The following is a 9,601-nucleotide window of genomic DNA, read 5'->3' on the forward strand; positions in this document are numbered from 1 at the left end:
ATGCTCTACATATGAAAGCAGCACAGAGTCTCATGTACTCAGGTTCACCTTTATCCCACCTCATGCTGACGTTGTGTGGTCCTCGGTAGGGTGCACATGACGCTGAGCCTCTATATTTATTTCCGACTGTACCACTCAGGGTTGATATTAACTGTGTGGAGTACCAGGAGCCATAATTAAATAATGTCTGACAATGAGAAGGTAGAGCAGGGGCCATCTGGTCTGCAAGGGTGTGGCCAAGCAACAACACACTCACCCAGACCACAAAGCAACACATTCATTATGATAAAACAAAAAAATAAAACATATTATAGTGTAAAAAAGAAAAAGCAGCATGAATGTGTCATGCAGGAGACACCCCAACTGAAAGTACTGAAACCCAGAAAGTATCTGTTCGCATATTTCATCTTTCTACCCCCTTCATTCTTCAGCAGCATCTCTGTCCATTCTTTCTTCCTCTTTGTTCTTCCGCCCTAACATCATCCCCAATGCCCAAACCTCCTCCTGCCCATCACCTCGGCCACCAGCACGTCACTGGAGTGGCAGCCATTGGATGGAGCTGCAGTATATGTGTGACCTCAGTGCACACATCCCCACAAAGACAAGCGCACACACATACTGGCAAACACGTGACTGCCCCCTGCTGCCTCTGTGGACTATAATCAGTGAGGTCTCAGCTGCAGGTCCGGAGCACTCTTCTCTGAGGGCTACAGAGATCAGTCATTTCTCAAAGGAGATGGCAGCATGTGGGCTTCCACTGTATGTGTTTGTGTTTGGATTTTAAATCAGAGGGGGGAGATTTTATTATTTCTAACAAGTGGATGAGATGTGATCTGTGAAATTATCTAAAACTTGAATCTTAAAATCAAAAGACCCCAAAATATTTCCATGTTTTTTTCAAAATGGTAAGGCCATAAAATCTGTCTCATTAAGACAAAAGACAAAAGATGAAGATGCATCATAATGTGGATGTAAGCAAACCGGCTTTGATGCCATGGTTGCACAATGTTCAAAGTTTGCAGTGAAACAAAGCAGTGAATTGGTAATATGAGCTGAATTGAGCTGATTTGCTACAGTTGCAATTACTTGCAAAAGTATCAACACACTTTAAACCTTTAAACACAGTAAGAACTTGAAACATGGTAATGTTTCAAGTGTACGTTTCCCAAACATGACAATATTTCAAATGTACAAACTCCTGTGTCACTATGTAACAAAAGGGAAAAGGATCTAAGGTTTTCTTTAAAAATAAAAAGAAAAAAAATCATTTACAAATGCAAAAGTGAAAAATGTGGTGTATATTTGTCTTAAGCGGCACACACTGGCATCTGGGTCTTTTGGGATACGTCTCTACTGGTTTTTAGACTCGAAACAAACTTTTTCCCATTCTTCTATGCAAATAAGCACAAGCGCAATCAAACCGGATGACATACATCTTATTTTTTGTGTCATGGCATAGTTGCTCAACTGGATTTAGGTCTGGACTTTGACTGGGCCATTCAAGAATATGTTTGGATTCAAACTAGTGATGTGCAAGGTGTGCTGGTTCCCTGTCTGTGTTAGATTTTGCCTTGGCTCAACATATGTGAATCTGCAGAACGAGACACCGCTGACTTATAATGTATTTAAGTATTTGTGGATTTCACGGTGGTTGTGCTCCCTTACCCCTGTGAATCTAATGTTTATAATTTCCCTTTGCTTCAAAGCTACTTTTTTACTGTATGTCCATCTATCACATATCATAGAAAATCACTAATGATTGTGGCTGTAATGGGACATTATGTTAAACAGTTAAAAGGATGTGAATGCTTCTGTAAGGCACTAAAACAAAAAAAGAGATACAAAATCTTACATCTTTTACAGTAAAGTGTCTCCATTCACTATTTGTAGAGAACATCCAAATTTCATCAGCTGTTACATTTTTCAGCCCTGATAAGCTAACCTTGCTTATTCAGGAGCTGCTTTACCTTTTGCTCTCTGCTGCCAAAAGCCCGTCTCATTCCATGTAACATTGATAGATTCATCAATTTGTTAAGACTTTTGTTCAGTCTTTACTCAGATCTTTTCATGGAAACTGAAGTTATCGTGCGTGCACAGTATTTGCCCTTTGCACGAAATTGGATAGAGTTTTCTCGAGTTTATTTGCCTCATATGCTGAGAAAAAATGACAAGGTGCCTCGGGTGATTATCGAAAGTAAAACCATGGAGAAAGACAGTTTAGACTGCGGCTTTACTTATTTATTCAATGATGCAATTTGTCAAATTCCTCTAGGTTAGGCAACCAGTGCTGTCCTTAAATGTCACCGCAGCAGTTCAGACTTGTGTTGACATATACAGTACGTTTCTGTAGTTGACCTAGAGATTTTTATCCAAAAATTTAAGGAAAAGGCAGAATTTAAAATACGGCAAGGACATGTTCAGTTTACGTTCAGCTCAAATGTCTTTCCAAAGGTATTCATGCAACTTTTCAAGCATTTTTGTCACATAACAAATCACAACTGCCAGTGTATTTAAAGACCATTTTGTGTCATGTTATGCATCTCAGAGGTTTTGAGTAGACAGAGGGACATACCAGTCAGATCAGGAATATGGGTGATGAGACGTTTAAAGACAGGTTAGCACAGCTGCAAACACCAAGATATGTCCACACACCTAAACTGTCAGACAAGCAAGAAGGGCAATAATCAGAGAAGCAGCAAAGAGGCCCAGAAATTCACACCTCATGTCAGAAGATCTATTGTTGAATGCTAGCCAGGCACTCTACAGATCTAAGCTTTGTGGAAGTGTGAAAGGAAAGAAGCCATTGTTGAAAAAAAACCATAAAAAGTGCCGGGTGAAGTTCAGAGATGCAGAAAACGTGGAAGAAGGAGTTCTGTTCAAAGGATGCATAAAAAAACTATTGCCTATTACTAAATGGGCAATAGTAATGAGAGTCAGTTGATGGGATGATGAATAGAGCAAACATAGAGAGCAATTCTGGAGAAAAACTTGTTAGGGGCTACAACAGACTTGAGACTGGGGTTTGAGGTTCACCTTAGCACAATAACACTAAACATACACAGGAAAGCTACAGGAAACCTAATTAGCTCAAAGCATTTGAATCTGTTGGGAAAAGTACAGACCAAAAACCAATCAAGAATCTGCGAAAAAGTATGTTAACAGATGTTCACCATCACCTGTTTTATTTTAATACCATCAGCAGACGGACCCATCCCCAATAACTCTAAAGAATTTTGAATTAATGAGTTACAACAACGCTCAATTTCCTTTTGTGATGAATAGAGTATTTTTGATGGGATTTTTTGTTGTTATTGTATCCAAAAATCTCTAGATGTGCCCATCAGATTTTTTTAAATGTTTTCCTTCTTTATAGTAATGTATTTTTTTCCACCCATCAATCCTGAAAAGCAGACCATACATACCATAACAACATCAGAGAGACAATGTTTCAGTAATTTTTATGTATCTTTTGGTAGTTGTACCCTCATATTGGGTAGACGTGTGTGTAGCATGTGTCCCAGCTGCTGTGTTCATATGGGAATCTGCGTGTGCACGTGAGTGAGCGGATTGTTGGTATGTTCTCCAAAGCCCTGAAGGTCATCTGCGAGGTGATTACACTTCAGCTGTGTCCAGGTTTGAAGCACAAACAGCTGCACTTCCACATTGATTTCCTGTCACTCCAGATGGGAATACATAGTGTATACCAGACCGAACCCATCACACACACACCAACGTCAGTTTCTCTATCTCTTATGCACACACACTCAAACTAATCATCCTGAAACCAATGAATGATTTCAGAGTGGGCAGTGAAAAGGTGAAGGATCAGCCCGTGGTTTGTGGCAGGTCACCAATGGTTTCCGTAGCTGGCTGGAAATGTATTCTCTGGGATCTGGATGAACTGTCAAATGAGTTTATAGGGAACCATTTCATCGTGGTTTTTTAATTCCTGAATCTAAAATGTCTGACATGTTAATGAAATTCAAATGACTAGCTTCGCCGGTACTTCTCAATCTTACTGCATGAATATGAATGGAGCGACAGCCTCCATCTGATTCTTGCTTAATATTCATGAGAGGAGATTTGAATAATTACCCAAATGTGTGTACTAATCTCTATTTGAGATTATCGAACCAAGAAACCAATTGTTCTGTAATGAGAGGCATTCACGTTGGCTCGGGATGGGCTTTAAATGTTATTCTGGGTTCCATCCCGACTCGGCCTTTTTAGACAGGAGGTCAGGGGTCGTGAATCCTTTGAAGGGGAGTATCCGTCACACTTGACATTTTGCATTGACCTCCGTTCAGGTCGTGCAGCCTGGAAGCCGTGAGGGCGGTGTGAGTTGTTGACAGCTCTTCGGAAAAAGGTGCAGACGGATGGAAATGCACAAAAACACTAACTTGTTGCCCACACATGGACGCAAATGTCTGGCTTCACCCACAGCTCAAATGTTTGCCTTAAAAGCATTATTTTGCATTGCTATTCAGGGCTTAATTATTACTTGTGTGCACAGACCGCTATTATGGCTTGTTCAGACCTACTTCCAATGACATGTCAACTCAAAGCAAATGAATATCAATAAAAGTGACAGATTTTCTTGCAGATACCTTGAATGCAACATAAAACATAATTTAACTTCATGTACAGACTTTTAATCAATGTCTGCGCCGACCTCGTTTGACTTACTGGTCACTTTATTAGGTATACCATGTCAAATGCATATCAACGCAAATAGTCAATCACTTGACTTGGTGAAGTTCAGACTGACATTCAGAATGAAAAAGATTTATTTGACATTATCAGGCAATATGCATTTGTCAGTAACCACATGTTTACAGTGCCACGTGTCACCTGTATCTCATCACATCTCATTTTGTTCCAGTACACATTAATAAAAGCAAAACCATCTTTATTTTGCACTGATCTGAAAAAATATAGGAACTATTGAACCACAACCCTGAGTATTGCTGCTGACCATGTCAACCTCACTGTGACCACAGTAACTCATCTTCTAGCAGCTAATTCCAGCAGGTTAATCCACCATGTCACAAAGCTCAAATCGTCTTAGACAGGTTGATAATTCTGGATTACCAATTTAAATTTCTTACACACTTCGATTAACATAGAAACTGAAATATAAATTGCATACACAAATTGCACTGGTGCCAGTAAATGCAGTGGGGGACTGTAACTATGACTGGTCCAAAAAGGTGCCAGAGAAGAAGGATTATAGGATTAAATTTGTGTCTCCGTTTTGAGGTCTAGATGGACATGACCTGTCCATCGGACAAAGTGTTTTCTAGCTTAAAGTGTTTCTTTGCTCTTGCACAACCACCCCCAACCACACGGACACACAAAGACACGAACATGCACGTTTCTTCCATAATTGATGTGGGAGATGAGGCTTCCCAGGGGTCACCTCCTCTCCCTTCATCCCTCCCAATTTCTGCAGCTTTTCTTGGCTGCCTCCTGCTCACCTTCTACTCTCCTTTTCTACATTTCACCTCTTCATCCGCCCCCCTGCCTTTCATCTAGTCCGTCCATTTACCTGCCTGCTGGCTCACATCCATTTAATGTGCTGACAGCACCGGAGGTGACCGGGTTGGGGTACCAGAAAACCATTCATACAGAAGCAATGTGCCTTTATTTATTTATCTATTTATTATTTAGCCTCTGATCTGTTTTAGTGTGTCTGTATCTATGAATATTTCTAAAAAAAAAACAAAAAAAACCCCTCACCATCGAGATGAACTCACAAAACCATTGCACACACAGAAAAACACAAGCAACAGAAACACACCTTGTGTTCACAGTGTCCTCAGAGGCTTTTATCACGGTGTACTTGGGTCCTCTCCAGATGTTGAACGTCTTCCTGGCCAGGTGAGATAGTCAGGAGGAGGCAGACACACACATCTGGAGAAAATAGATTTATGGTGAGGGAAAAGCTAATTTATCGAGAAACCCAGCACACCTGAACACACATTCACATTAGATAAGGATTACCTGTAATTCTTCACACTGATATACATTGCAGGCAGCACATCTCATCACACATCATGAATTTACATATGGCAAGTATATATATCAAACATGACTCTCATACTGTAGGTAGTTTTTGTATTCAATTAATCTTTACAGGATTTATTATTGTGTTTCACAGAAACTGAGCATGTTTTATTGCCCAGAACAATCATAAAATTCCTCCAGCATTTCACTGAGAAGGAAGCCTTTTACATCTGCTTCCAGTCAAATGAATGATCTTTAAAATCCCAGGAAGTTCCCTGAATAAAGGCAAAAGAAAATCTCAAAGAGGCCATCTTTTGCAATTAAATCGAAGGAAAATGGCCACTAGCTACAACTGGAATATAATCCAAGTCTTAACATGATGCTAGCACCACCAGACTTGACACTTGGTTCAGTTTAATTAGGTTAGAAAGACTCATATTGCCGTTTTAATATATGCTTCTTGCCACTGTGGCTAAAAAGTGAAACTTTCTCTTGTCTGAAGATAAAATTTTCATATCCAGTTAAACTGGAACGAGTGTATTCTCAGTCGATGCTGATATAAATCTGGCTTCACTGTGTAGCTGGTGTTAAAACAGCTTCTAGTTTGTGGTTTCTGGGTTGTTCTTGGACATCTTGACTAATTTCTTTCCATTTGATAATTTGGGTCAGGTGGTAGAAAGCTTGACACAAACATTAATAAATTCCTGTTTCTAAAAATGATTAAAGTTGCTTGTGCCTTTCTGGCGTTAAGTTGGGATCCGGTGATCTTCAGGATAACATTAAGCTTCTGGAATGACTCCCATCAAAACAATTGTGAAAATACGTGACCTGTGCTTGGAAGTCCTGTGTGTACCAGGAAACCAATAAGTTTGAATAAATTATCTTAAAAAGTGATCAAATCAAACATGCAGCACAGTTACAGTATCCCAGAAGCTCAGAGTTGAATACAGAAATTCTGCCATTTCTCTGCAACTCCCTCTGAGGACATTTAACAAAATATTAGGAGTGTTTGCATATATTTTCAGCTTCATGAATAACTGACAAATTCAGAGATGCCCAATTCCTGCTTCTGACATTCCTTAGATTTGTTTGTGCCATGACGCGGTTAAGTTGGGAGCCAAGTGCAGGCAAAGCCAGAGGCTCTTGGTAAAGAGCAGATTCTTTAATAACAAACAGAAAGGAAAACTTACATGGGGAAATCACAAGGTAACTAGCGGTTGAATTGAGGCAAGAAACACACATGGCAGACGGCATAAATCCAAGAACAAAAATGAGTGGAACCAGTAAGGAACAAAGAGAAAGTTTTATACTTTTAAACCAGAAGGACTAATCAGAGGCAAATGGGAACAGCTGAGGGAGAATGAAGCCAGAGGAGAATCAGATGATAGAAAACATCTGTGAAAGGGAGGAAACTATCAGTCTGAAGGTGAATAATAAATACAAAGAGGTTGAAACAAGACTAAAACCGGAAAGAATAACACTGATCAAAGATTTCAAGATTCAAAAATACAAACAGCAATTGTGCTCCAATTGCTTTTTTAAACCAATTATCTTCTAACATGACTTTATTTAAATTAATGCTGGAATTTCCACATTTTTTAGTAATTCTTTATAGACAAGCTTAACATGGGTGCCTAGAAATTTGTTAAAGTTTTTATGCAAATAAGTTCTTTCAAACCAATCAGATTGTTTTTTACATTTACAATGATGCTCACCATGTTTTCTTTAAATAATCCATAATCACATCCAGGTGAAATTTTCTTTTATTTTGTTCCATGATGTTTTTTTTCATAACATCAGGAACTATTTCTTCGACCGTCGTTTTCCAGATCTACTGACCTGCAAGTTTTCGATACAACCCTGGTCCAGTATTTCTCCAAGAAAAGGGTTGGAGATCCTAGATTTGCAAAACTATGGTTATATCTTAGAAAAACAGAGACAAATTAAACAGGTTTTATAGGGCTCTTTATGTCAAAGAGTTGGTATTTAAAGTGGGACGAAACAAAATGTAAAGATTTCAAATCAGATGTTTTATCTTACTGAACAGATTTCATAACACTAGATAGTCACCTCATAGAAAAGTTTAAACCTCTAGCTGATTTTTTTTTAACGATTCTCTGGCCAGTTCAAACACAGGATCTAAAATTTGCAGGACAATACATCTCGAGGACTGAACTGGGCACTCCTGCTCTAAATGATGATCTGTGAGTGTGTTTTAGGCTCTGTGACAATCTCGGGTAGCCGTTTGGCGACCCTGTTTGGTCTGGGTGGCCCACAGGCAGCCCTCAAGCCCCGGAAGAAACCGCTGCTCCATCTGGACTTTCTGATCATCCTCCACTCACCCTGAACCAGCAGATAGTGCAGGACAAAGAAGTGACTGGCATGAAATGCTGCATGTAATGCTCTCAGAAAAAACAGGAATGGAAGGGAAAACAATTGCAAAGTTGCAATGAATAAAACATGGGATGATGACTTCTGTTTGACTTTATGTCAAACAGAAGTCATCATCCCAACATTTTTTACTGATGTTTTTTTACAGTAAATAAAAAAAAGAAAAGAAATTTACATCCAGGGAATAGACTTCATGTCACAAGAAGAACAGTCCTGAGACATCACTGGTTTCGGTAAGAGAAGAGTGACAGGAAGGAGACAAGGGAGACATCACACCCAAAGTATCCAGAAACACAGAACCCTGGAGGTCTGCAGGTTTTTGTTGTCTTCAGAGTTTTTAAAGTCAGGCTGTTGCAGATTGATGTGAAATACAGTCAAGATTAGAGCAATTTGGACTTTTATTAGCTTTCTAAATGTTTGTCTCCCTCAGATGGGACTCGTTTCAAAAATGTAAAATAGTTTCTCCTTCTCTGTTGTTGCATTCTGTTGTTTCATTAGGCCAATCCTGCAGCTATTCTGGCTCTTTATGGGTAATTTGGTCTTGCAAATGGTGTTCAGCTGTGCCAGTAACACAACCCTTTTGACACAAACACAAACAGGTTTCTTGATATTTTTGAAAACATTCTGAACAAAATCAGAACTAAAATGAAAACATGTACATTTCCAGAATACTTTTGCTGTAGTTTTTCAGATGGGCATCAAGTAATGGGCACATACTTACACAAATGTGGATATTGACAGATCTTTCATTTCACTGAAGACTAGATATTCACCAGATATTCACATACACTGGATAAGGAAAACACATTTGTTCTAATTAAGTCAGAAAAAATATTCCTGTTAGTTCATTTAGGATTACCATGATTACTTAAATTTGCTAAATGCTAGGATAATGAGAGACAGGATTTTCCATTATTTTCCTCATAGTCAGACATTTTTCTTAGCTTTGCTGCATTTAAACTGCAAGGGTTGTGTCAAACATTTTAGGTATCCTAAATAATAACAAGCTTCTCACACTAGTTTGACCCCACGGTCAGAAGTGATGATTCTGAGTTGGGTTTGTAGGCCGGCTTGCTTTGTTGCTCTATCCGAACACTTTCTCTGAGATCAGGGCTTTATGACAGCCACTCCAAAACACTGACATTGGCCTATAGATCATTTTGTAACTTAGTTTGTTGTTGGTCAATAAAACTTTATTAAAACT

At 39.1% G+C, this 9,601-nt stretch overlaps 1 long non-coding RNA gene across 1 annotated transcript in view; it reads right to left on the bottom strand.

Moving 5' to 3' along the window:
- Positions 1 to 7,281, bottom strand: part of LOC114154433 (uncharacterized) — a 101,623-nt gene extending 94,342 nt beyond the window's left edge. Inside the window, exons 1-2 of the long non-coding RNA XR_003597564.1 lie at positions 7,197 to 7,281; positions 5,801 to 5,913 (exon numbers count right to left, since the gene is read on the bottom strand). This is a non-coding gene — a long non-coding RNA (uncharacterized LOC114154433). The remainder of the gene's footprint in view (positions 1 to 5,800; positions 5,914 to 7,196) is intronic.
- Positions 7,282 to 9,601: the final 2,320 nt, after the last annotated feature.

The sequence above is a fragment of the Xiphophorus couchianus genome, chromosome 12 (assembly GCF_001444195.1).
Source record: "Xiphophorus couchianus chromosome 12, X_couchianus-1.0, whole genome shotgun sequence".
NCBI lineage: Eukaryota > Metazoa > Chordata > Actinopteri > Cyprinodontiformes > Poeciliidae > Xiphophorus > Xiphophorus couchianus.